The sequence below is a fragment of the Ochotona curzoniae genome, unplaced genomic scaffold (genome assembly GCF_017591425.1).
Source record: "Ochotona curzoniae isolate NIBS_2020 unplaced genomic scaffold, NIBS_Ocur_1.0 scaffold_4506, whole genome shotgun sequence".
Classification (NCBI taxonomy): domain Eukaryota; kingdom Metazoa; phylum Chordata; class Mammalia; order Lagomorpha; family Ochotonidae; genus Ochotona; species Ochotona curzoniae.
In genome coordinates this window covers 56169071-56195094 of record NW_024467119.1, presented here as the reverse complement: position 1 = coordinate 56195094, position 26024 = coordinate 56169071, and the positions used below count along the sequence as shown (strand labels likewise).

Genomic DNA, 26024 nt, shown 5'->3' with positions numbered 1-26024 from the left:
ATATTTTAATAAATTAGCATATTTGTAATAGATGTGCATGGAAGCTGAGGAACAACTTGCAATATTATTAACTACTTCAATTTTTTTCTTAAAATTTGATGCACTAGAAGTTATATTATAACCAATGATACTGATTGTCCACATTACCATATGGATATAGATGTTGCTTTAACACATAGCTTTTTAAAACCTATATTATTGATAGCACTTTATAAAAAGAAAAAAAAATATTTCAAAATATTTTCCATGGTGACATTGGTTTAACACTTAGTAAAAAAAGGATCTGTGTTATTGATAACACTTTATAAAAGAAACTAAAGTACTACATAATTTTTCTGTGTTGGTATTTTATAACAAAATTACATTGATTGAGCACAATGTATAAAATTTTGAATGAAACACTGAATTGAGGACAGTATTACAGTTCTGGCTAATGGTAGCCTCTAGCATTCTCCAAATTGGAAGTCAAATAACAAAAGTTTAAGAAAGATAGCGACAAGAAATGCTGTCTAGCGTGTGTGATTGGTGTAGCCGTTTAAAACACCTTTAAGATATTGACCTTTGGTTCAGGTTCCTGACTCCAATTTTCTGCTAATGTAGGCCCTGGGAGGCTGTGATGATGCCTGAAAAAATTGGGTTTCTGCCACCATGTGGGAAACGTGGTTTGAGCCCCAGCTTCCTGACTTTGGAGTCCCCTTGTGCAATAGTTGTGGACATTTGGAAAATGAATCACCAGATGGGAACTCTGTCTGTATCTCTAAAACAAATTAGGAAAAACATTGGCATCATTGTTAAAAACACAATTACCTTGGAATAAAGAAAAAAGCCACACACACACACACACACACCTTGATTATTACCTTGGTAGTTGCTAAGTGCAAGACAAGAAAAACTGAAAACAAGAAAAGTCTTTAAATAGATACATCATAGTTTGTAATACGTTTAATGTTATTATCCAAACATTGACAGATGATCAATACAAAATAACCAGATATGCACAGTAATAATAATTTTAGCTTAGATATTTTGCCGGTTTTCTGACACAAATATCATAGCCTTACATATTTTTGTGTTTTGTTATTACTTAGCCATCAGAATTTTCAAACAGATTAATATTTTTTAAATAGTTCAACAAGTACATTACAAAATTCAGAACAAGTTTACTTAGGAAAGCACCTCGTGGATTATGGGCAACTTTGACATGGCAGGTTCTAGTTTAGGAGACACCAATTAGAAGTCTGTGAATGCACAAGGAGGCAGCCCCAGAGATGAGCAAATGTGCAAAGCTGTGGTGTTCCTAGCATGCTAGAATCCAAAAAAAGAAGGGCGTCTGATTTTTTCTTTGTGTGGTTTTGCTTTTGGTGGGAAGGAAGTATTTGGAATTTTTTATAGTGTTAAGCACATGTTAAATATTTGTAAATATTTGTTGTATGAATTAACAAATTAATAATAACTGTCAAATATGACTAAAGATATGTAAAACAGCACTGAGAAAGAAGACAGAGGAATACACGAAGGGAGCAAACATGCATCATAACAGGAGACATGATAGTATCAGTTCCCTTCGGCCCTTCTTCACAATAAAGACATGTTGTTCTGAGGCAAAAAGATTATTCTTGGGGAAAAAGAAAATGATAAAAGAAAATAAGGGGAAAGTCACAGATGGAAGATCTTTAGATGTAAGACAAAAATAGAGGCAGACCACTAGAAGTTTTATTTGCATAATGGTTCAACAGAACTCCTGGGAAGAATAGCCAAGAAACTACTTGAGCTGTATATTGTGTCATCTAGTAAAGAAGGAGAAGAGGCCACCTTATCACTTCCTAGGAAGTATATTGATAAACCTTCACTACACTAAAACACCTGTAGCACAGAAATGAGTTCATCTACTTTGTTGCAGTTTAGGAGATTGAAGTCCAAAACATGGTCCTCTTTGGCCAAGTATCTGGTGGGAGAAGCAGATGGAAATGACAGAGCACTTACAGAAGAAGGATTACATGGTAAGCCAGGAAGAAGAGAGAGAGGAGGGGAAAAGAGAGAGAAAGAGAGGCTGAGCGCATCTCAGATTTTTATGACAACCCTTTCATGAGACTTCGCTTCTGAGACCACAGTCCCAGTGATGTAAGTTACTCCCACTAGCCTCACCTCCTGAAAGTTTCATGCCCTGCTAAGAGTTCCTCCTAGGTGACCAAGTTTTTCTTATACAAACTTCTGAGGGACTTTCAGCATCATACTTATATCCCGATCATAACAGGTGGTGTTTCCATGGAAAATACAGTGGTCATCCTGAAGTGAAGGCCTACTGCAGAGCGATCCTGTCCAGAGATACTGTTCAACACAGGGTTAACAGAAAGCAGAATAGATATTACTGTCTGGATTCATTTATTGCACCCTCAGATTCAACCCTGAAAAGAAAATTCGCTAAGATTGCCATGAAAGAAGGACTCTGAAAATAGGCAGAAGAATGACTCCAGTCGAAGAATCATGACATTAAAAACAAAGGAAAAAATTAGTCTAGAGAGCCCACCAAAAAAAATTAGAACATAGTATAAAAGCAATTGTTCCTACAGAGTTCTATAAGCAGAACTATGAGAATGTCTTAAAACCGAAAGAAAACTTCATGAAATGATCACCCCTACCAAAAATTCTGAATTGATTACACAGTGATTTGAAGTTCCCAGCCACTAAGTTTCTGTCAAATTTTCATCTTTAATTCACAAATATTTTTCTTGATGAAATTCAAGCTTCGGAATATGTCTTCTGACCTAGGTTCACATTTTACAGCGGGGGAAAATGTGTAAACTCTCACAGGAAATCATAGCCAAGTTATTGAGTTTTAGCTAGTTGTAGAGCAGGAATCCATCGTGTTTTACGTACTTTCCACCTGAAGTAAAGAAACACCAAAGTTTGCCTTAAACTTGGCCCAAATCCATTATCTTGGGCCAAAGTTTTCAGTTAATCTTGGCACAGAAAGTTTGCAATGATATGTGAGATGAAGTGAATTGTTTAAAATTATTTTAATACTAACATTTCATGAGGCTTTAGAAAACAGTAATTTTCCACTGCCCAAATATTCATTTAACTTTAAGATAAAACGTAAAATTTCTTGACGCAAGCTATCATACAGTAAAATTCCTTTGTATTTCAAACCAGTGGTTTTCCCAAAGTAGGCGAATACTAATTCCATGTTCCCTTTGGCTCATGTCTCAGTTAAAACTTTCAAAAAGTAGAATCCAAGTACAAACATCCCTCTTCTCTTTGGTGATTCCTTCCATCCAAATTGTGTAAGCCAAGGTCAACAAGGATAAAATGTATGAATGAATGGAAGTTTTGAAGGAATAGATTATTTGTACTGGACTGTGGTTATGATTAAGATATAAGATGGAAAAGTAAAACAAAATTCTAGAAACTGGCTTCACAGAGGCAAAGAATTCCTTAAACCCAAAAACTAGAAACTCCGATGGAATGTCTCTTGGTTACAAGTATTTGTACACTGTGGAGAAGTACAGACTGACTCTCCACGGTCAGGAGGATGTCAAAGATAAATGCTACCTGGTTATCTTCACCCAGGGCATACTTTTACTTTTGATCTTTCCACTACGGATTTATGTAATAAGCCTCTAGCCAGCTAGTTTCATGTTGCAAATCCATACACCACAGAAAACATGAATTTGCCCTTCAAGTTTTTTAATTTTGATGAACCAAGCAACTCCAGCAAAATACACCTGATAATATAAGAATGAAAAATTAGTTTTAATCCCAATATAAGACTGTAGAGAACATGATTTTAGACTGGAAATAAAATTGTGAGCCAAATTTTAAGAGTCAATATTTCCTGTGGTGGAGACTGATTAACTTAATGAGTGGCCATTAGTCACAGGCACTGTGTGGAGCTGTACAAAATCAATGGCACCATCATTCGTGTTCCTTAAGATCTCAGGAGGATGCAAACATATACAGAAGGGAAATCAACCTAAACGTGTTAACCTATGTGTTTGGTTCATGAAAGAATAAATGAAATTTGGAATGAGATTAACATGCATGGCAGGGACCCAACTAGTTAAGCCACTCCTTGCTGCTTCCCATAGTACACACTGGAAACAAGTTGGAATTAGAAACACAATTAGGACTCAAAAACAGGCACTCTGGTAAAGATGGCAGGCATCCCAAGTGGAGTCTTAATTACTTTGCCAAGCACCTAACGTAAGTTTGCATTTCTGAACTATCTTCTGGTTAAGAACTACATATAAAAACTAAAATAGTCCCTTGCATAACAGTAATTAGCCAATATTCCAGTTGTATATATCCAGTACATGGGCTTGTTAAACAACATGATACCTTACCATCAGAACTCATGAAGCTATGCTACTTTTTGCCATAATTTAATCTTAATATTTGGAATTCAGGAAGCATGTATTTTAAAGGTTTTATCCAAAAGATTTATAAAATAAATACCTACCTTATAGGAGAATTACACAATTCATGCAGAGCAACCGTGAGGAGGATGCAAGCAGGTTCCTGAGCCCTCAAGTGCAGGATGCAAGCACTGCCAGTTACAAACTGCAGCATACCAGCTTGCTCCCCTGTTCTACAAAAGCAGTCTGTCTTGTCAACCCTGAGGAACAGGACAGAGAAACCATGGTGTTGTTGGGCTCATAACACTTGCCAGACAAGTCCCCATCCACCCAGAGCAGGGTATGCCAAAGAGCTGCTCCCCCCAGTTGCACCACAGCAGGAGCAATGATTTCAAGAAATTTCAAGAATTTCAAGAAAAGAGTGGCATAATGTGTTAAGTCCCACATACAAGCAGAGAAATGAAGATATCAGAAAGTTCTTTAAGCAACTTCCAGACACAGAGTGCTTCATTGTTAATTACTCATGCGCACTCCAAACACACATCTACTTCAGGCCGATTCTACCTCTCTGAAAATTGGATTTACCTCTAGAGTAACATCTTCCAGCAGAAAACCCTGCTAACAGTTTGTTTGAAACATGTCTGCTACATGGCTAAAGAAAAACCAACTTGCCTCACTTTCAATGCCTCGAAGGTTGGCGCTGATTCAGAAAGCACATCATTTAGAAATATTAATGTATCTCTAAATAGGATAGGATGCACATGATGGTGTTCTGGCTCTGGAAGAATGCTCTTATTGTAAAGTTTCTGTTTCCCCAAAGAGCTCTGAAACTTTGTTCAACAGTGCTACAGAATAAGTTGGACCTGACCAGTGATAATGAGGACTACATGTCCCCAATGATGACTTCAACACAATGGATTACTACAAGGAGATCCTGTGGAAGAGAACGAAGGGAATGGCAGTTCATTCAAAAGCAGAGTAGACACCAACCCAGACGCATGTTCTCAGCTGTCCAGCAAATCCATCACCAACAGCACTCTAACAGCCACAGGGAGCAGCGAAGCCCCATCTTGTTCGATGGCTTTGCCCTTGGGGGAGAAGGTGCTGGAGGGTGATGGGTCACTGGAGAAGGAGCTTGCCATTGACAACACCGTAGGGGAGAAGATGGATACCCTTGCATCTATAAGCTCTTCATTATGGGACTTCAATGACAAAGAAGACATGCCCATGGAGTTCAGCAAGTCTTCTGACATAAATGAGGAAGCAGAGCTATAGGCCTTCTGTGAGAACTGAAGTGGCAAGCAATACATGACTGAAGTCTTCAACTTCAGTGTGGACTAGTTCTATGACTTCTTCCTCATGATCTTCCCTTCCTGCAGGACTTCATGGAATAGCAATATTTTTTCGCTGCATCATCTTCCATTCATAAAAGAAAGCGGTGGGAGGAAGCCAGAACTGCATCATTCTCTACACCATCACCCTTACCAACCCTCTGGCTCCAAAAATTACCATGATCAGAGATTCAGACCATGTATAAGGCAAGCCAGGAGAGTGAATGCTAACATGATCAGGGTCTAAGTGCTCACCCATTACGAGCCTTATCACAACTACTTCTACACAACCGCTACATCTCATGTGGCTCACAAGAGCAGATTCAAGGTATCCACCAAGCTGCAATACCAAAATCCCTGGGGGTTAATGGAAAACCTTCACTGACAAAAGCTTCTGGAGTGGGATAGAGAACTGCTTCTGTTATCTGAAGAGAAACTGACCAAAACGGAAAGCACCTACCTGGCTGAGATACAGTCTCCCAAAAAGAAAGCCAACAAGCCCCCAAAGGTTAGAATGAGGAAGCATCCCCATGTCCACTTGCAGGTGTCTCACCTGGAATAGGTGATAAACTGTCACCATGCCCACTGATGCAGACATGTGCCACAGGATCAAGCATGTGGGAGGTTCCACGCATACTGTGCACATACCTAAAGACATTCCCTATGGCTTCCACCTACATCATGGGTCCAAGTTGCTGCTGATTATCAGCTGTGTTTGGGTGCTGTTGGTAATCCTTAATGTGATGCTCTTCTACAATTCTGGATGCTGCAATACACCTTCAGACCCTCAATGCCTCACAGTCTGAGGCTCCAACAAAGATTACCCCAATCTCAGATAAAATAGGTCCAGCTCTTAGACAGTCTCAACAACAGTACCATGAAACTGAATTCGAAAAATGGAGATAAATCATCAAATCTTCAGTGATGCTTTTTGTCCAGATAAACGATGAAAGATACATCATCAATCTTCAGAATGGCATTGGATCATGTGATAACATCAGCCAAGGTTGCTTGGGGAGCTCTCCAGCTAAATCCCTGGAGTTAAAAAAACCACAGGCATGGGAAAATCGGAGGATGTGTGGTACATCCTTAGAGAGCATGTGTCAGGACTGGGCCTCCTCAGTTGATGATGCCTGTGCAATGGGGGCATCACAGATGGTCAACTTGTCTAGGCCAGCAGGGGATGTCAACGGCCTCATCAGAGGATGGGAAATAAAACAGTTTGGATGATTCTTCTGGCCAAGCTTTGCAGCATGTTCCTGCATCTGTGGGTGCACTAAGGTGGACTTTTCAATAAAATAGACTTTAGGAAGATTTTATCAACCTTAGAGTGATGAAAGCAACAACTTCTCAGAACTGCCAAAACTATTCAAGTAATATCCATGGAATGATCTTCTCCACACAGGTGTCTCTAAGGTGGTGTTTATCCCCTGTCCCGGGGTGCTGATATGGTCTGACAGCAAGGAGCAGACACCCCCCGTCCCATTCCTTCTCTGAGGACACAAGAGAAAAATAAAGAACATTTGTTCCACCTTCCTTTCTCTTTACCTGACCCTCCCCACCCTAATCAGAGGCCCACATGGGCATAAATCCATCTCTGTTATGTAACAATACTAAAAAATAAAATAAATCTTAAAATATAATAATATTTGTGTATTTAATGTTGCATATCTTCCTTCAAGGTCTTTGTGATATTTCTAAGATGTGAGATTTTAAAGGTTTAGCACGTGAAATGATAAATGGATAAAATAACATAGTAAAGGTTGACTATACAGAATCAAGTGTCAAATGCTAGTTCCTTTTGTATCTTTAAATGAACACTTTGTTGGAATATTTTTCCTGTGCTTGGGAAGTCTAATGATACAAGACTGCAAATTAACGGGCCTAGTGCGATAACGTAATGGCTAAGGTCCTCACCTTGAACACGCCAGGATCCCATATGAGTTCTAATCCCGGCAGCTCCACTTCCCATCCAGCTCCCTGCTTGTGGCCTGGGAAGGCAGTTGAGGATGGCCCAAAGCCTTGGGACCCTGCACCCACGTGGGAGACCCGGAAAGAAGTCCCTGGCTCCTGGCTTCGTATCGGCCCAGCACCAGCCGTTGCGGCCACTTGAGGAGTGAATCATCATCAGACAGAGATTTTCCTTTCTGTCTCTCTTCCTCTCTGTACATCTGCCTTTCCAATAAAATAAATAAATCTTAAAAGAACAAGAAAGATTACAAATTAACAAGGTTCTAAGTCATATGAATAACCCAGAAGTAAGAATCCTTTCCTTTCTTAAGTAGAACTTAGAAAGGGCTCAATGAATGCTACTCACCTAATTTGCACCATAACAATTTAACAAGATAAACTGCCTTGGAAACACACACACACACACACACACACACACACAAAAGACTGTCAGTTGAGAAAAAGTTGTTTTTTAAATACTTTGACATTTTTAATTGAATAGTTTATTGAAAGAAGCTGTTAAACACAGTAGCTCTTTCTATTTAATTGACACATGGAGTAGAAGTTTATACCAATTTACATTGCAAACATTAATTTTAATGTTGCAATCTACTTACCACCACATATATGATGCAACATACATAGCAAAATTGTTTGCAGGATGCCACTTTTCGTACAAGAAATTGATGAAAGTTCTCAAACTTAATTCCTCTAGTTTTAAGTGTTTATTATAACATTTATCACACTGTCTTGTGACTTTTCTTATCAACTTTTGCAATAGAATGCTAATTTCTCAAAGACAAAAACAAAATTGACATCCCAAAATTTGTAGTACAGTGCCTAACCCACCTACAATCAAACATTAATAAAGCCAGATTGTAAAGGAATGAAATGACTCCAATTATTATGTAACAATATGTTGCCATTAAATGAGTTTAAAATGTTTGCCAATACTATTTATATAATGAACCTGTAAAAATGCCAACCTCACTTTGTCCTACAACTATATAAAATTTTTCTCAGAATATATTGTTAGCAATGTGTATGATCTAAAGCATTTAAGCCATTTATGAACACATAGTATATGTAGTAACAATTTAGTATAATACAACATAATACAATAATATGTAATACATGTTAATATGTTTGATTTAAATATATATATATCATACAAATAAATATATGTGTAAGATAAATATATTTTAATTGGTGGTTGCAATAAAGATAATCTTGTGGAAATTTTGCTCCTGATTTTGCAGCCAGCCAAACTTCCTACAATTGCTTACAGGAAACATGACTTAGGATTAATTTCTACTTTTGCACTTTTGTAGCAGGATAAACTGTCACACTAGGATACTTAACTAAAAGAGGGGAATATTTTTTAAAAGCTCATATTAACCACTGTGCAGTAATAAATTTGGCCTCTGCCCCTGGTTCTCCAGAAGTAACCTTTTCATGCTTGAATTTCAGTGGGTAAGAGAGCCTTTGTTACCCACAATAGACTTCAGCCATACTTGGTAGTTTACATGAATGCCGCGATTCCCTACAGACCCTCTAGAACACACGGCCCCCACCAACCTGCTGGAGCAAAGGGGGCTGGGATGTGGCTAGCCGCTTGATCAGTCAGGTCTAGGTAACAGAGAGAAATCTCTAGACACTGATAGTCAGATGAGATTCATCTCTTAGCAACCCTCCAAAAGCCTCACAGAGTAGCAAGGTAGAGAGAGCGCCCTACAGATGCCAAGGGGAGAACAACCAGATGTTCTATTTCCTAGAATGCCTAGAATGTGTGCCTTTAGCTCTTCCTTTGGCCAGTTCTCATTTGTCTCCTTTCAATATCATTAAACTGCACTTACAAGCATAGTAACTTACTGGGTTCTGTGAGTTGCAATAGCATAGTATCAAAATGAAGGTGATTAAGTGAAAATTTCCAAACTGTCCATTTGTGATTCAAGTAATGGCAGTCTTATGGGGACTGTTTAGTTTGTTCTTGTTTTTCTAAGTCCTTATGATGATTAGGTTGTTTACCTGAGATGTAATATAAATATTTATAATTACAAACCTTTCTTTTAATACTACTTTTCAGTATCCCAGAGGTTTTGAAATGTTGTGTTATTTTCATTTGCTTCAAGAAATTTTTTTAATCTCTCTATAATCCAATCATCATTCAGTAACATGTTGTTTAATTTCTATGTATTCATAATATTCCTTTTCTTCACATGTGTTAGCATGTGATGCTCCTTTTGGTCTCTTTTTACACATTCACATTTAAAATCAGTTTTATGTGACGTGAGTACAGCTACTCCCACTCATCTAAGGTTCCTTTTCTATCCCTTCACTCCCGTCTTTGTGCTATCTCGGCCTTTGACGCGAGTTTCTTGGAAGCAGTGCATAATTGGGTCATGCGCATGTAGTCAGAGCTCATCGTTTGGAAATTTAATCCAGGTAGGCTTCTTATTGGCAGATGAGAACTAATTTTTGACATTCTATGGATTGGTTATTGAATGTTTCTGCTCTATTAGTAAATCTCATACTATTATATGTTTTCATGCTATATAGTCCTAACATGCAACTCCATTCCAGTTTTGGTTTTTGTATGATTGCGCTGGTGACGATGAATTCTTTGCTTTTGCCTGCCTGAGGAACACTTTACTTATTTTTTCTTCATTTTTATTCCATAAAATTTAGTTTTTATTTACTTAAAAGAGAGCAAGAGAAAGCTCCTATTTTTAGGTTTACTACCCAAATGGACAAAAACACCAGGGCTGTTAAGCCATAGATAAGAGCCTGAAAATTCTATCCAGATCTCCCACATGGGTGGCATGAAATCAAGTTCTTTAGCCATTTTCTATTTTTAAAATTTTAATTTTTAAAAAATATTGCTTACATGGTTGAGAGGGATCCACATCCGTATGGGCCTCTGATTAGGATGGGAAGGGTTAGGCACAGAGAAAGAAAGGTGGAACAAATGTTCTTTTTCTTCTCTTGTGTTCTCAGAGAAGGAATGGGATGGTGGGGGGGTGTCACTTTCTTGCTGTGAAATTACATCACCCCAGGGCAGGGGATGGTCATTTGATGGCCTATTGTATGAAAAAGTCCACCTTAGTGCACCCACAGATGCAGGAACATGCTGCAAAGCTTGGCCAGAAGAATCATCCAAACTGTTTTATTTCCCATCCTCTGATGAGGCCGTTGACATCCCCTGCTGGCCTAGACAAGATGACCATCTGTGATGCCCCCATTGCACAGGCATCATCAACTGAGGAGGCCCAGTCCTGACACATGCTCTCTAAGGCATGTTCCCTATGCCTGTGGTTTTTTAACTCCAGGGATTTCGTTGGAGAGTCCCCTAACGAACCTCACCTGGGGTGACCTCAGACTTGACTCTCGTGTATGCCGACCAGTGCATGGTCAGGTTTGGTCTGTTACCTGTAACAGCTATATGCCCACAGATGTAGACACCTCATCAATCCTGCAACAACTCCATATCTCACACGAACTGATGAGTGCTGTGGCTCAGCCCACCCAACCCACCTGAGTCCAACTCCTAACATATACAGTGGGTATTATGGCCTAGTTGACCCCAATAACCCTCACCAAGCCAACCCATAGTCCTGCTTTTTTGTACTTCCTATCTTTTGCTGCAGCTTAGACTGGTCCAGTCTATACCCCATTTGGCTTTCATGCACATCTGCTCGTGGTGCTAAGGCCTGGCCCAGCCAAGCCTCCTCCCAGTTCATTTTCTGAGAGTGTCAGATCAGTTCCTAACAAGTGAGTTCTGCGGTCCAGACTGGCTCAACCTGTCAGTAACCCTTACTCTTTACTTAAACTACCAGGTGCTGCATTCCCACAGAGGCAAGCTCACAATTCCCTTACAGAATCTGCCCCTAGATCCAGCTCTCTCACATTCTGATGGGTGCTGCAGCCTAATGTATCCCACCCCTTATTCTAACACTTGTTGACAGGTCCTATGGCTGATGTCAGTCAACTATGATTCCCAGGTCCAGCTTGTGCATATGCCAGCAGCCAGCAGGTGATGCTGTTTAGTCCAGCCCAGGTCTTCCACAATGGTATGTGCCTTGGCCTGATCCAAACATGCCCTCCAGTTTCCCACCTCTAGACAACTCCATCTTAGCTTCCTTGCCTACCTGCAAGTGCTGTGTCAGGGTCCCATGGAAGTCTCCAGAAATCATTCTTCCCTTGTCAAACAAATCCTCAGTTCTCCCACTCCAATACATCCCCAGATCCCCTTCCCAAGGCAATCTGTAGCCCCTCATCAGAGCACCAGAGTGTACATCCAGGACTTCCCCCATATCGTTTCAAAGAAAAAAATAGAGTAGGCTACTAAGCTGGCACACTGGTATAGTTAACACAAATTTGGCATTAAGCAGGCCCAGAAGGCCTGCTAGCTACTGGCTGCTTTTCTCCCAGAAGGGTAACTCTTGCCTAGGCAGTTGACTGCAGCTGGAGAGAGCCATCTTCTTCTGCTTTCCTTGGCACATAGCAAGGAGCTGGATCAGAAATGAAGCAGCCAGAACACCAACCAACACTCATTTGGAAAGCAGCATTATAGATGACAGCTTAACCCCTTTTGCCACAATACTATCCCGTCCTTCAGTTCTAAAGGATGATTTCACTAGATATAATAACCTTATTATATTGTTGGACATTTTTGTTGCTTTGTTTTGTTTTTTGCTTCAAGACCTTGAACATAGATTCACTTTGTTCTGGCCTGTAGGATTATTACTGAGAGATTTACTGTCAGTTTGATGTTTGCTTTATATGTAAAAGTTGACAAATTTGCTAGTAATTTTAAGATTTTTTTTCATCTTTGGACAGTTTGCTTATAAGGATGTCTACAAAGATGAGATAATTTTTAGCTGAGTCTGTTTGGGTTCCCTAGAATTTTCTGTATACAGATCTATATTTCTTCCAACACTTGGGAAATTTTTAGCTGAAATAACAGTCATTAACTTTTTAATGCCTTTTTCCTTGTCTTCTCTTTCACATGCACCTATAATATGGATATTGTCCATTTAATGATATCCCAAATGTTATGTAGGATCTTTTCCTTACTTTAAATCATTTTCTCTCTTTCTCTGTTTTGGCTGACTGAATCATTTCAAAAGTTTTGTCTGCAGACGAAAAATTCATCCTTCCACCACTCTTCTTTCATTGAAACTTTCAATGGTATTTTTTATTTCATTTGTTGAGCTTTTTACTTCCAAAACTTGTGAGTTTTTTTTTTTAATGATTTCTACCTCTTCATTGAATTTTGCATTCGTGTCACCTATTTTTCTCACTTATTTAATTGTCTATCTGTAATCTCTTTCATATAACAGACTTTTGTGACTATTATCACTTTAAATTATTTTTCAAACATTTCTTATCAGGATTAATTCTTTTTTCTTATCAGGATTCATTTCTGGAAAGCTATTGTGATCTTTTGAAGGCACAATTCCTTGCTTTGTCACATTTCTTGTGTTCCTGTGTACATCTGGCATAACCATTCTTTCATGCAGTTTATGTTGTTAGAAAAGATCATTTTATTTAGTTTAGGTTGTGAAGTGTTACTTAGGTCATTTGTTCGGCTCCAGTTCTAGGCAAGCCCAGAAATGTAACTTCTGTGTGAGTTCTTACAATCGTGTTAGTCATGTCTTTCATTTTCACACTTTTCTACTATTCAGTTGCTTTTGGAAGGAGTAGTTTGGCTTTGACATGGATGTGAGCCACTAAAGGTATTTGTCTACACTCTTCAGAGAGTCAGATAACTTTAGCCATGTTTCTGCACCTTTCATTCACAGTGAGGGCTGTCCCCTTATCCCACCAGGAAAGCCTATGTGTTGTTGCTCAGCACTAGTAGCTCTGGCACTCGGGATATAGTACGTAGACAGAATCTTTCACAGGGCACATAGTGTTAGTCTGTGACTTACAGCACTAACAGCTCTAGTTCTAGCTCTGGGAGCTGTTAAGGTGGGCTTGTTCCAATCCCAAAGAGTGAATACAGGTTATGTCAAGGATTTTGCACTTGTGGGTGTGGGTGCAGAGCACTAGAAGGCAGGCTAAGACTCTTCCCTGAAGTGCTAAAGCATGTGTTCTGACTCTGAGGAATGTAGTACTGACAGTCACAGTCCTGAGTTTCATGACACTACGTGGTCCTTACCCAAATCTTACGGATTGAGGGTCGATTGTACTGGGGATTGTGGACAGGCAGTCAACCAGCCTGAAGCAGAGAAAGACAAGTAGTACTCTCTGGGTCCTAAAAGTCAGTGTGAGGTGTTCCAGGGGTTATAGTACCGGAGGCAACACTCATCCCCAAAGTTGCAGAACACAGAACTGTCTCAAGTTCCTACAAGGCATGGAAGGGTGACATTCAGCTTGTGTCTTGTGTCTTGTAGATCTTATACCTTATGGTAAGAGCTGCAGAAATGATTTATTTAGGCTCCTTGTCTGAGATCATGAGTGGGCTGCTGCTGGCAATTAACTCCTTGATGAAAGCCTACAGGAATCAGGATTAATTGATTCCCAGAAAAAAAAATGTTAGATGAAGTATTAAACTTACATAAATGGTTAGCAACTCCTCTACATGCCCAGGAAACACGAGTATCTATCTTACTCACACATGTAGCAAGTGGCCTCCCGCTTTGCAGTGCTAAGTCTTTCATATCCCTTTATTCCTGGCTCTCCTTAAAAGCCCTTCTTATACAAATTTTCTCTGATCACCAAAGTGTGGTGAAAATCCTTCTATACCATTACTCTTTACTCTCCAGAATTATTTTAACTCATTGTCCCTGAGATATTTTCATGGCATTTGATTAAGACAAGGGACCTCAAAGGAAATCTCAGATTTCTTTAATGTCTTAAGTAAAAAACAAAAATGTACTGATGATGATAAATCACAGTATCCACAATATTGAGATACACATTCATGCAACTGATATTCTTAAGATTATATTGTTGCTTACTGTCTCACACCTCAGTTCCTCTTGCTATCTTTTTAAGACGCCTATCAGCAGTAGTACTTCTCATTGGACACAGGTGAGCTAAGAAAGGAAATGTCCCTGTAAGATCCTTTCCAGACTTAGAATACCATGTCCATGAAATAGCACAAAGCAGTCAGTTTGTATTGAACTGCGTCAGAAAACATTGTGTGAAATTTTCTCCCAGCCCTACACTTTTTAATTTTTGATTTATCTATGTATTTTTTATAAACTTTCAGGCAAAAGGAAAATAAGTTCACCCCCCCAAGATACTGATAATTGTCAGGGCCAAGCTAGGCCAAAGCTAGGAACCAGGATTTCCATCTTGATATCCCATATAGGTGGCAGGGGTCCTAACCACTGTGTTCCCAGTCCATTAGAAAGGATTCGATCAGAAGTTAAAGATCCAGAAATGAACCAGCACACACTCAATTCTAGCATTGTAGGTAGTAAATTTACCCATAATACCCCAAAACTGTCTAAGCACTGCACTTCTTTTCCCGATGCTGATACCTACAAAGACCAAAATTAGGAGAGCCAAGCTCAAAGTGAAAGAAGTTAAATAATGTTCTGAACATCTTACCTGACTCTAACCCTTGGTGCCATTGACAGTTCTGGTGAAGAAAAAAATAAGGGGCCAATGAATCAACTGGTTGACCCCCCACCTCCAAGCTTAGACATATCGTATGAGCACCAGTTTTTTCCTGGCTGCTCCATTTCCCATCAAACTCACTGCTTGTGGCCTGGAAGGGCAGCAGAGGATGGCCCCAGGTCTTGCAACCATAAACCCACATAGAAAACCCAGAGGAGGCTCCTGGACCCTGGCTTTGGATGGGCCAGTTCCAGTCGTTGAGGTCATTTAGAAAGTGAACCAGCAGATGAAAGATTTTTCTCTTTGTCTCTCCTTCTCTCTGTAAATCTGCCTTTCCAACAAAAATAAATCTTTTTTAAAAAGAAAAAAAAAATGATTCTTTTTATTCGCTCTGCCGCAACTCTTAAACCATACTTAGGAACCAGACACTTGTGGTTTAGTCACACAGAGTTCAAAACAGTGCTTAATATGTTTGATCTTGGGTCCTATGATTCCATCATGACTTTTTCCTCCAAATTCTTGCCAAGTTGCACAGTGACATCTGTATGTCACTGTCCTCTTTGAACATTATGTATAGATGGTATAATCTTAAATGCGCTATTCAATTCATCTAACATGTCATATATTTCTATTGTGTGATTTATTTTTTTTTGGCTTGCTTTGTGTATTTTCATTTTCATCACACTGAATTGAGAAGAACTGAAGTTGTTAATATCAAAAGTGCTCACCATCCCTCAAGTAAAAATAGACACCAAAAATAAACAACTGAAGCACCTTAGGAGCTCAGGACTCACAATTTTCTTTTATGCGGCCAACTTTACAGCTGTTTTTCTTAGAACTAGCGAATCTAAACCTGTCACAGTGTCTCGTATTTGCTCCGCACTCACAGACCAGATTGAGAGAGAACATGAATGTCAGAGTCCAAGAGAAAGAATTTGTACTATACGTCCAAATTTCTAATTGTATAAATATTCATGTTTCCAAACTGCATGTAATAATTAAAGTAGTGTGTTCTACTTCAAGAAAAACCATATTTCACATCAGGCATTACCCATGGTAACGTGGAACAAAAGTACATTTCTGTGCTGTGTCACACATGCTTTTCATTTAGTGCCCAAAAGATACTGCCATGTGATAGGCAACCAATAAAAGCAACTTGACAGAAAAAGGCCTTGGAAATCTACTATCTCCTTTAATAAATATTTTTGCCATAGTAGATTAAATTTAACCAGGTCAGGACTCCCTCCCAAAGGCAGCATAGGAAACTCTCTCTGGCTTGTGCTAATCAATGTGATCCCTCACCCTTGCAATCGAGTATTAAATGCAAGAGGAATTCAGTTGCCTCTTGGGCAGAATTAAATTGTGAGAGGTCTAGAAAGAATCCTGTTTCCAAACAAGTGGTTATGATTGTGTAATATCTTGTTGATCTTTTCTAAAGCATTATGTATCCTCCTTCTATATGCACTCAGATATCTAGAATAGGAGAGGCTAGACAGTACTTCTAGATAAAATGGAATTAAAATTGCAGAATAAGTGAGCTAAAATATAAGAAAAGGGTGGCATTTGTCTATAACAGATCTCCTTTAGTGGCCTTCTGTTGAATACCAAAATGTCACTGGATACATCATACCTTGTCATTAATCTTCCCTGTGACTGACAGTCTTACGATGCACATGGAAGCAACGGCATCAAAAGCCAATGATCTCATTTCAAGTCTCACCTTTTCTCTGCAATGGCATAGTTCCTTCCTTTGGAATCCATATTGGAACTCAAAATGTGTAAGACATTCCAACGTCCCAGCTGAATCATTGTATTGCACAATCAAAAACAAAAGACAATTTCTTTCATACTTGGACACATATTTTTCAAAGATCAATTATACTGGCCACAAATTAGGTCATGCAATAGGACTGCTGCTACACAGCTTATAGGAGCTAATTGGCTTAGAGGATCACCTTGAAAGGGATTGCCTATAATTGTGATTGCATACTTAAGAGAAAATGTGGGAACCTCATCTCAGGATGTCAAAGTATGGAGAGGACATGGGGAAAACACAATAGCAGCCCTAGGAAAGGGATTTGCCTCATTCACTCAACTCAGATGGTCAGCCTACACAGTTCAAGGACACAAGATCAAATTTACTCATTTTGGGTGATTACTCGTTTTCACCACTCTAGTGACACATTGGTATTTTTGTTGTATGTTCATTAACTTCACATTGATGAAAGTTTACTATTTTTCTCCCCATTGTGAACTGTGTACACTGGCTCTGTATTTAAGGGGATGCATCATGGAAGTGTAGTGGAAGCTGATATGTTCAGAGGTGGAGACAGAGAACAATGTGTCTCTATGCATACAGAACAGGGGTAGACACCCAGTGAAATGACTGAAAATGTCCCGACAGCAAGGTGCTGGACCCTCCACCTGCTGGGTCACTCCCCAAATAGCTGCAACAGCCAGAGCTGATCTGATCTGATCTAAAGCCAGGAGCCAGGAGTTTCTTTCAGCTCTCCTGCATGCATACAGGAACACAATTCATTCCCCACTGCTTTACCAGGCCATAAGCAGGGAGCAGCTGGGACACAAACTGGTGCCAATACAGGATGCTGATAGCACAGCCGAAGGCTTAGTCTGTCACCTCAAAATGCCGACCCCAGAATATTATTTCAGTGTTTGCTAAAACAATCACTCACAAAAGGAATTAATCTAAGGCAGTTCTTCAGTTTGATTAATATGATATCTAGAAAAATGAGCATGCTTTGATACCATTCCAATCAAGTGAATTTTGTGCATATGCTAAATTTGTCTGATTTGGTTATGGGAGCTTATCAATGAAATTTCCAAGGCACTAGGCCTTAATGACGTTGCATCAAATAATCCTAAAAATAAACCTACTTTAGTTTATCCTTTTGTGTTGTTTCAGTAATTCTTAGCATTCAATAACATTAATAAACTCTGAGGACTTGCAGTGTAAATACAGTCACTGTTATCAGATAAACACATACAGAGAGATAATTGGAGTTGCTGTGCTCTCATGCTGGGCAAGAATCTGTTGTAAATATTATAAAAGTGACAATAAGTCAATAGTCTGGCCATAAGTCTGCTCCAGCTGCATATACTATTGGCAGTATGGGGAGAAACCATCCTACAAGAATAAACCAAAAGGCAAGCGATAGCATATATTTTAAAACTCCATAATGTAATATAGCTATGGGAATATTTTTCTTGGACATTAACCATTATGTAAATATTTTGAAACATTTATGTTAAATATATATCTGTTATTCATATTGTTTGAAAGAGGTCCCATCTTAAATTCTCCAAGAAATTCTGAAAAATATTAAAAAGTTCTCAAGTGACTATGAAAACAAATACAATTTCTGCTGCTTCCAATTTCAACAGCCAGAATCACAAGCTTCATCTAATTTTCAACAACTAATTTCCTAGGTTTAAAGGAAAAGTGCTTGTAATCTCTCAGGTTTCAAATAAGCTATTCTTTAAAGGCCTGGTTTAATAATTACTCCAGGCTCTGTAAGAAACCTGGTATTTCCAACTCCTATCTAACAGCACACCTGTGTTGTGTATACTACCTGGCCTCCAGTCATCTCTGTGCGATGGCTCCCAGCCCCATTGTGTCTTTCGAGTTTCCTTCATTCTTAGAGGGGCACGAAGGGAAACATTCTGATGTCTGCTAATTGATGTTTGTCCAAACATTATGAAGTAATAATCCCCAGGAGCTTGTACAAGGCAGAGTCAAGGGAACAATCGAAGTTTTGAGTAACTTATTGCAAGTCCACACCCAAGCAAAGCTGACTTACAGCTTTTCAGCCTTCCACAATGATACTATAAATAAAGCAAAGAAATTTTTGTTCTCTTATAATCCCCTGTATTATGTGGTCTTGTATGCCATCTCACGCAATTGGTGCCATCTAAACTGCACGCTCCTCAGGAGGCTGAGGCGTGTTGTGAGGCTGTCTGGAGCCTCGCTTCATAAACCAAGGGGAGCTCAAGGGTGTGGTGTTCCCCTGTTAAATGAATCTCTAAAGGGGGAAGGAGGGCCTCATAAAGACAGAAAGGGCTTGCAAAGTCACAGGTAAAATGTACCAAGCTAACTCTCAGAAAAATAAATAACCAAAACAGCTCTGAAGCTGTTGATCAGAGGAACATTTTAACTTTTGCTTCTGTTCAGCAGAATAAAGGGCCCTCATTTATATAAAATGGTATCCTATGCCTCTCCTTCAAATAATACAAGAACGAATTTTACTTTTCTATAAATGAGCAATGTGCAGAATATAATCAGGGACAAAAGTGGTGTGATTGCTCTGCAGTCATTTATGCGGCAGGAATCCGTGTATTTGAACACCCGAGAAGGCCATGAATTGACTCTCTTCTGCTGCGGTGCCTTGTTTATACAAAAGATGTTGAGGATTAACAACTTTGCATGTCCTCTTGGTTTTTTGGAATTACATAAATATACATACATTACAAGAAAATAAATTAAGCAACACCTCTAGTCTATGCTTATTTGAACTGCCTTTAGTCATTACCATTTAGCTCTTTGAACGGCAAGTTGTGAATATACAGTGTGTGCCTGTGCGTGTTGCATAGGTCCTTTCTACCTGGCAGAACGCCCGCTTCACTACTCATTTGATCGTGGTACAAAGCTAGCGATCATGCCTGATTTAAGATAGACAATAAGGAGCTAACATGGTAACGCATGGTGAATGTAAGTAGGTACAGGAAGCATTTAATTTATCCTTCTGTTTCTGCACTGGAAAAATGTGTTAATTTTTCACAAAAGTATTCAGAAATTATTCAAACCACGCAGTAGACAATAAAGGTTCATGACAGAAAAATTTCTGCACTGCTTACACTGGAAACTAAACTAAACTAGTTTAATGTTAATTAGGAAGTCGTGTGTGTGTGTGTGTGTGTGTGTGTGTGTGTGTGTGTGTTTCGCCATTCAGTGGAGTCCAAAAGGGGTGAAGGAAATGTCAGTAAGATTTGCCCAATGTGAGAATGGGTAAGAAGAATTAATGTGTTATTGTCCATGGTCTTTATCACTTCTGATTTTTTAAAAATCTCAAGAAAGAGACTTTGAAATGTCACTAATGAACAAAAGGCTTGGTTCTTTTGGAATCACACTTTTATTTATTTATTTATTTATTTATTTATTTATTTATTTATTTTTATTACATTGCATCATGCGACATAGTTTTACAGGCACTGGGATTCCCCCCTCCTCTCCCCAAAACCTGCTTCCCACCCCTCTATGATGGATTCTTCCATCTTGTTGCATTACCACAGGTCAAATTCAGTTGAGATTTTTTTCCTTGCAAGCATCTACAAAGCATAGAGTCCAGCATCTTATTGTGCAGATAAGTTCAACGAGTACGAAATAGAGAGAGGACATGGGCTCCCATTGCTTTTGCAGAGACAGTGATATTAAAAAGTATAGTGCATTACAAGCAATGAATGGGTTTATGCAGATAATACACACAAGATTTTGTTTCAGTGAAAGTAATGTTTGCGCATAAATTTGGAATGGAAATGATCACTGATTCCAGAAACTGCCATTTCTGGATAGAAGCATTCTTTGTCTTTCATGGAAACTTGGTAATTTGGAAGAGAAAGTTGAGTCCATTTAAACACACGTGAAGCAGACTGTCTCCAGGCTTTCCCCAGGGAGACCTCACTATTAGCAGCACTGTAGTCAGCAAGCTCCCACCATGACCAAACCAGATTCCAGTTGCAAAAGGCGGCCTGATTTCAAACACTGCCCAGTGCGATGAGGGCGAGATTGACCCAGCCCCATCAGTGTTAGCATGGTGGTGCTTGGTCTTTTTTGGTAAAGACTGAGGTTTATTCCAATCTTGAACCTAAAGACATCTCATTTTTCCTTGAAGCCAGAAGCTGCCATAGCTGCCGATCTGATCAAGCTTTACCACCCGTTTTATTCCTGAATAGAAGTTAGGGGAGGCCATAACAGAAGCAAAACTATTCAGAACCCAGATCTGAAAATAGCTCAGACTACATTCTCCAGCTCACTCTTTAGCTTGGCACATATGGCTAGGGTCTGACAACTTGCTTCCCTTCTGCCACATGCATTCCATGCTCAGTGCACGTCAGTAGTCTTGCACTCTTTTGCTTCACTGTGGGTGTTTTACAGTCGGTATTTACCCAGGCAACTAACTCTACTTAATTTGACCTTTGTGCCTCTTTATACCTTGTGAGTCCTTGTTCATCTCCCAAAGCACCAAATCAAAAACTTATTATTTCTTCAGATTTTCCTATTGACAGGTACTTTCAGCACTGTGTGTTCCTACATTCTGTCCTCTGAGACAGAAAGCCCCTGAAGCACAGGAGTTTTCATTTGTTTACCTCTATGGAACGTTCATGGTGCCTAGCTAATAACAGGAGCTCAAAACGTGCTGATTTTGGAAGAAAAAAAAAAAGGATTTTGAAAGTTGGGGAAAATAATCATAATAAAATCATCGAACACATATTTTCTGCAAATCTGGATGTCTACCAAATGTCCTTATGTCCCAATAAACCATGTCTAAAAGACTCAACAGAAAGAAAAAGAGGCCCCAGCACAATAGCTTAGTGGCTGAGGTCTTCACCTTGCATATACCGGGATCACATGTGGGCACCTATTTGTGTCCCAGAAGCTTCAATTCCCTTCCAGCTCCCTGCTTGTGGCCTGGGAAAGCAGTGGAGGATGGCCCAAAGCCTTGGGACCCTGCACCCATGTGAGAGACCTGGAAGACAGTCCTGGCTCCTGGCTCCTGGCTCCTGGCTCCTGGCTCCTGATCAGCTCAGCTCCAGCCATTGCAGCCATTTGGGAAGTGAACCAGCAGATGAAAAGGTCTTACTTTCTAAGAAAAATGAATGTATGAATCTAAAAAGAAGAAACAAGGAAGGAAGGGAGGGAGGAAGAGAGGAAGGGAAGGAGGGGAGGAAAGGAGAGATAAAGGAAGGAAGGAAGGAAGGAAGGAAGGAAGGAAGGAAGGAAGGAAGGAAGGAAGGAAGGAAGAAAGAAAGAAAGAAAGAAAGAAAGAAAGAAAGAAAGAAAGAAAGAAAGAAAGAAAGAAAGAAAGAAAGAAAGAAAGAAAGAAAGAAAATCACCTATGATAAACAATTTTCCCAACATATATTTAATAAATGTGAGAAGTGGGATTAAAATTCAAGGGGTCAATGGAGAATTGAACTGCCTTCAGAGGCCAAGAACCCTGAGGTCATCCACTCCCATTTGGATCTACCACATGGGATGAAAGAAGCCCAAATCCTTCTTTGCAGGATCCAAGGTCATCAGAACAACAGAACCAGAAACTTCTTCCAGGTCTCCCATGAGGGTGCAGGGTCCCAAAGCCCTGGACTGTGCTCGACTGCTTTCCCGGGCCACAAGCAGGGAGCTGGATGGGAAGTGGAGCTCCTGCGATTAGAACCGCGCCCATATGGGATCCCGGGGCATTCAAGGCGAGGACTTTAGCGGCTAGGCCACACGGCCAGGCCCAAGATTAGTAATTCTTTATGTAAAGAAACTCATTTATTTGCTTCACTGTTCACTAAATGATTGCTTTTAAAACGTGTTTCTCCCCCTTGGTACATCTCTTCTCATCTTCCCAATTGCATGTTATTCCATATTTAAAGAACTATTGATTTAACTTTTAAGTATTTCTTTTTATTTGAAAAATGAACAAATTAATATGTCACTCCTAAACTAGAAGATAAGCTTCTTGATCACATCTCTGTGCATTTATATAGCTTACAGCAGCTGACACTACCTAACATTTAGTATTAATTGAAAAAGTGTAGATTTTCCTTTAAGATTGCCTACCTAAATTAATGCAAATAAGCAACTTATTGGATGAAACTATGTATTCTTAGTGCTCTATAATGGCTATAGTGGTCAAAACAGCACAAAGATTCAAAAACTGAATTTACAAGTTAGGAGGAAAACGTGAGTTGTTCTGAACCTGTAATGTATTCCTTTGTTAATTGTGAACAAAATAGAAGCCGTGAAAGAGTTTAACCTAAAGCAAATTCAGGATAATAAAATATGGCTTTCTACTTAGTATTGCAATGATAATACCAAATAAGAGAATAGCAACAATACTTTCCATAATTTTATTTAAACATGATTCATTTTTTTTCTTGGTTTAAGTTATAAAACAAAGCTGTCAAAACTTGTTCCTTTTTTTTAAATTTATTTTTATTATTTTTTTTTATTGGAAAGGCGGATATACAGAGAAGAGAGACAGAGAGGAAGATCTTCCGTCCGATGATTCACTCCCCAAGTGAGCGCAACAGCCGATGCTATGCCGATCCAAAGCCAGGAGCCTCTTCAGGGTCTCCCACGCGGGTGCAGGGTCCCAAAGCTTTGGGCCGTCCTCGACTGCTTTCCCAGGCCACAGGGAGCTGGAAGGGAAGCGGCGCTGCTGGGATAGAACCGGCGTCCATATGGGATCCGGGGCATGCAAGGCGAGGACCTTAACCACTGTGCCACCGCGCCGGGCCCCAAAACTTGTTCTTTTTACATTGACTCATTATTTTGCTTTAAAGGTCTGCCTTTAAAGCAGAAATACTCCTTCTGCCAGTGTCACTCTTATTTTGTTCACTATGATGGCAAAGTTGCAGAATTTTAGACCTAGTTTGAAATCAATTCTGACTAACGCTTTTGACTGAAGTCACTTACTTCTGCATACTTCAACAGTATTTTTGTCTTCATATATTTGCTTGCTAAAAAAAAAAAATGGAGTTGTTCTAAAAGTAGATATTACATGCGTGGGAAAGTATGAGGAGTCCACGACAGAAATGCAGCTTGTTGTTCTTCAGAGATGTGGGAGAAGACTCAAACATCAGACAGGATGAAATGGTGGGGCGCTGGAGAGTAAAGGTCAATGTACTTAAAGGAAAAGTTCAACAGTGGTGCTTTCGTAAGAGAGTAAGACTTTGATTCCGTTCTGCTTCTGATCAACTTCAACTTAAAAACAAAAGTTTTGCTTTATTTTAGCTGAAACATACGTTTTTCCAAATATGCTCCGTCATCATATAGCTGTTTAAAGTGCTCATATGTTTCATTGAAAATGTATACAGCAAAATGAAAGAGAACCCATGCAGAAATCCAGCAACAAAGATTGGATGTCACCTTTCCTCCAGAAGAAAGATTAAATAGTGATGCCACTAAAATGAGCTAGAAATTATGCAGAAATTCATGGTTGGCACTTCCACATAATCTGCAATGGTATATTACATAATCTTCATCTCATTTTTAAACAATTGACTTATACAAAATGTCTGCTGGATGTTTTGTTGTAGGATATACTCTTTCTGAGACATGATTATAAACCTTATAGATGATCTTGGTTTAACGATAACTGGTCAACTGAGCAACTTGGTAAAGCAAGGAATCCCAAACTAGTCCACGTGGACCTTAAATACATTCTCCCAAGTCAAAATATTTAAGTTTATGTACATTTTTTCATGCTTTTGATGCTGAAACACAATATTTTTTAAGTTTGAATTAATAATTTTCCTAGTACAAACTAAATTGAATGTCCAAGATTTTCATTTGTACTTTTCAAAGACTTTCATGTACTTAAGAAGTAATCTTATTTTACAGTTCTTTTTATACATTAATAAATATAAATAAATAAATATAAACAACATGTTTATGTTTTTACACATTTTAATATATTTTATAATTCTTTTGGCCACAACTAGTTTTAGCAGATGCTTTTCAGTACTTGACTTTTTTTAGTTCTAAAAAAAAGAGCTTTTTTTGTTCATTTGTTTCATTAATTTCCTTAATCTCTATTTAATGTTCATAATTTAAACAGAATATATGACTGAAACAAGTTCATTTTTTAAGATACTGTCAAAGCTGACCCTGGCCTTGCAGAGTGATATTTTGGAGCAGAAACAAAGATCCTCTCTTGTGCCTTAGTACCGTTTATGCAGACAGCCAGCCTACCTCACATCTGCTGCTTCTTACTTCCATGCGAACACGCATGTTTGTGGGCCTGAGCATACCTGCAGCCCTCATGTCCCTTGATTGTGGCACAGAGTTGTGAGAGGAGAATGAGCAGTGGGTTCTCACAGCTTCTCTTCTATGTGCCATAGGCTGTTTGCACTGACTCTGCCTGCTTAGCAAGTCAGTGACCTAGGCATCAAGGCGCTCAGAATCATTACTCAACACCACAAAGACAGCAAGTGGCTGAACTAGGGTGTAAGTTCAATTTTTTTGGATCAAAATGTTTGTTGTCGATAGAAGAATACTGAATGTTCACCACAGATTTCATCATCTGCCTTGCCAGTCATTGCATTTTACGTCCTTGCTAATGAAATAGAATATGTGGCAGTAAAAGTCATTCATGTGGAGCTGCCATTGGATCAAATTGCTAATACAATGACAGCTGCAACCAGGACAGTGTTGCTATAGAATGTCCTTTCTCTTCATGGATACTGGATAAGTTGTGATTGGTTGTAACTGGGGATGTTAGGCATATTCCTACCTTCGGGTGTCTAGTCACAGTTCTCATTGTGCAAAGACATTTCTCTTCCACAGACAAAAACTCTACTGCAAATCAGCACTCATATGCTCCGAACCTGCCACTTAGCATCTCTGCCGGAGGCGTTGATGACAACAGTTAAGCAGGCACTACCTTGAGCATGCACTTCACAGCCCTTGAAATCACCTGCACCAACATAAATCTCTGCCCCGCCTGCTAGTTGAATTCTGATATTCCACAGTTACCATCTTGAGACAAGCAGGGAACAAATACTGCTGTGAGAACAAGATAAAATCTTGGAC

The 26024-nt window shown here is 39.3% G+C and overlaps 1 pseudogene; it reads left to right on the top strand.

The window, feature by feature from the left end:
- The first annotated feature begins 1134 nt into the window (after positions 1-1134).
- LOC121147507 lies at positions 1135-11174 on the top strand (annotated as a pseudogene).
- Positions 11175-26024: the final 14850 nt, after the last annotated feature.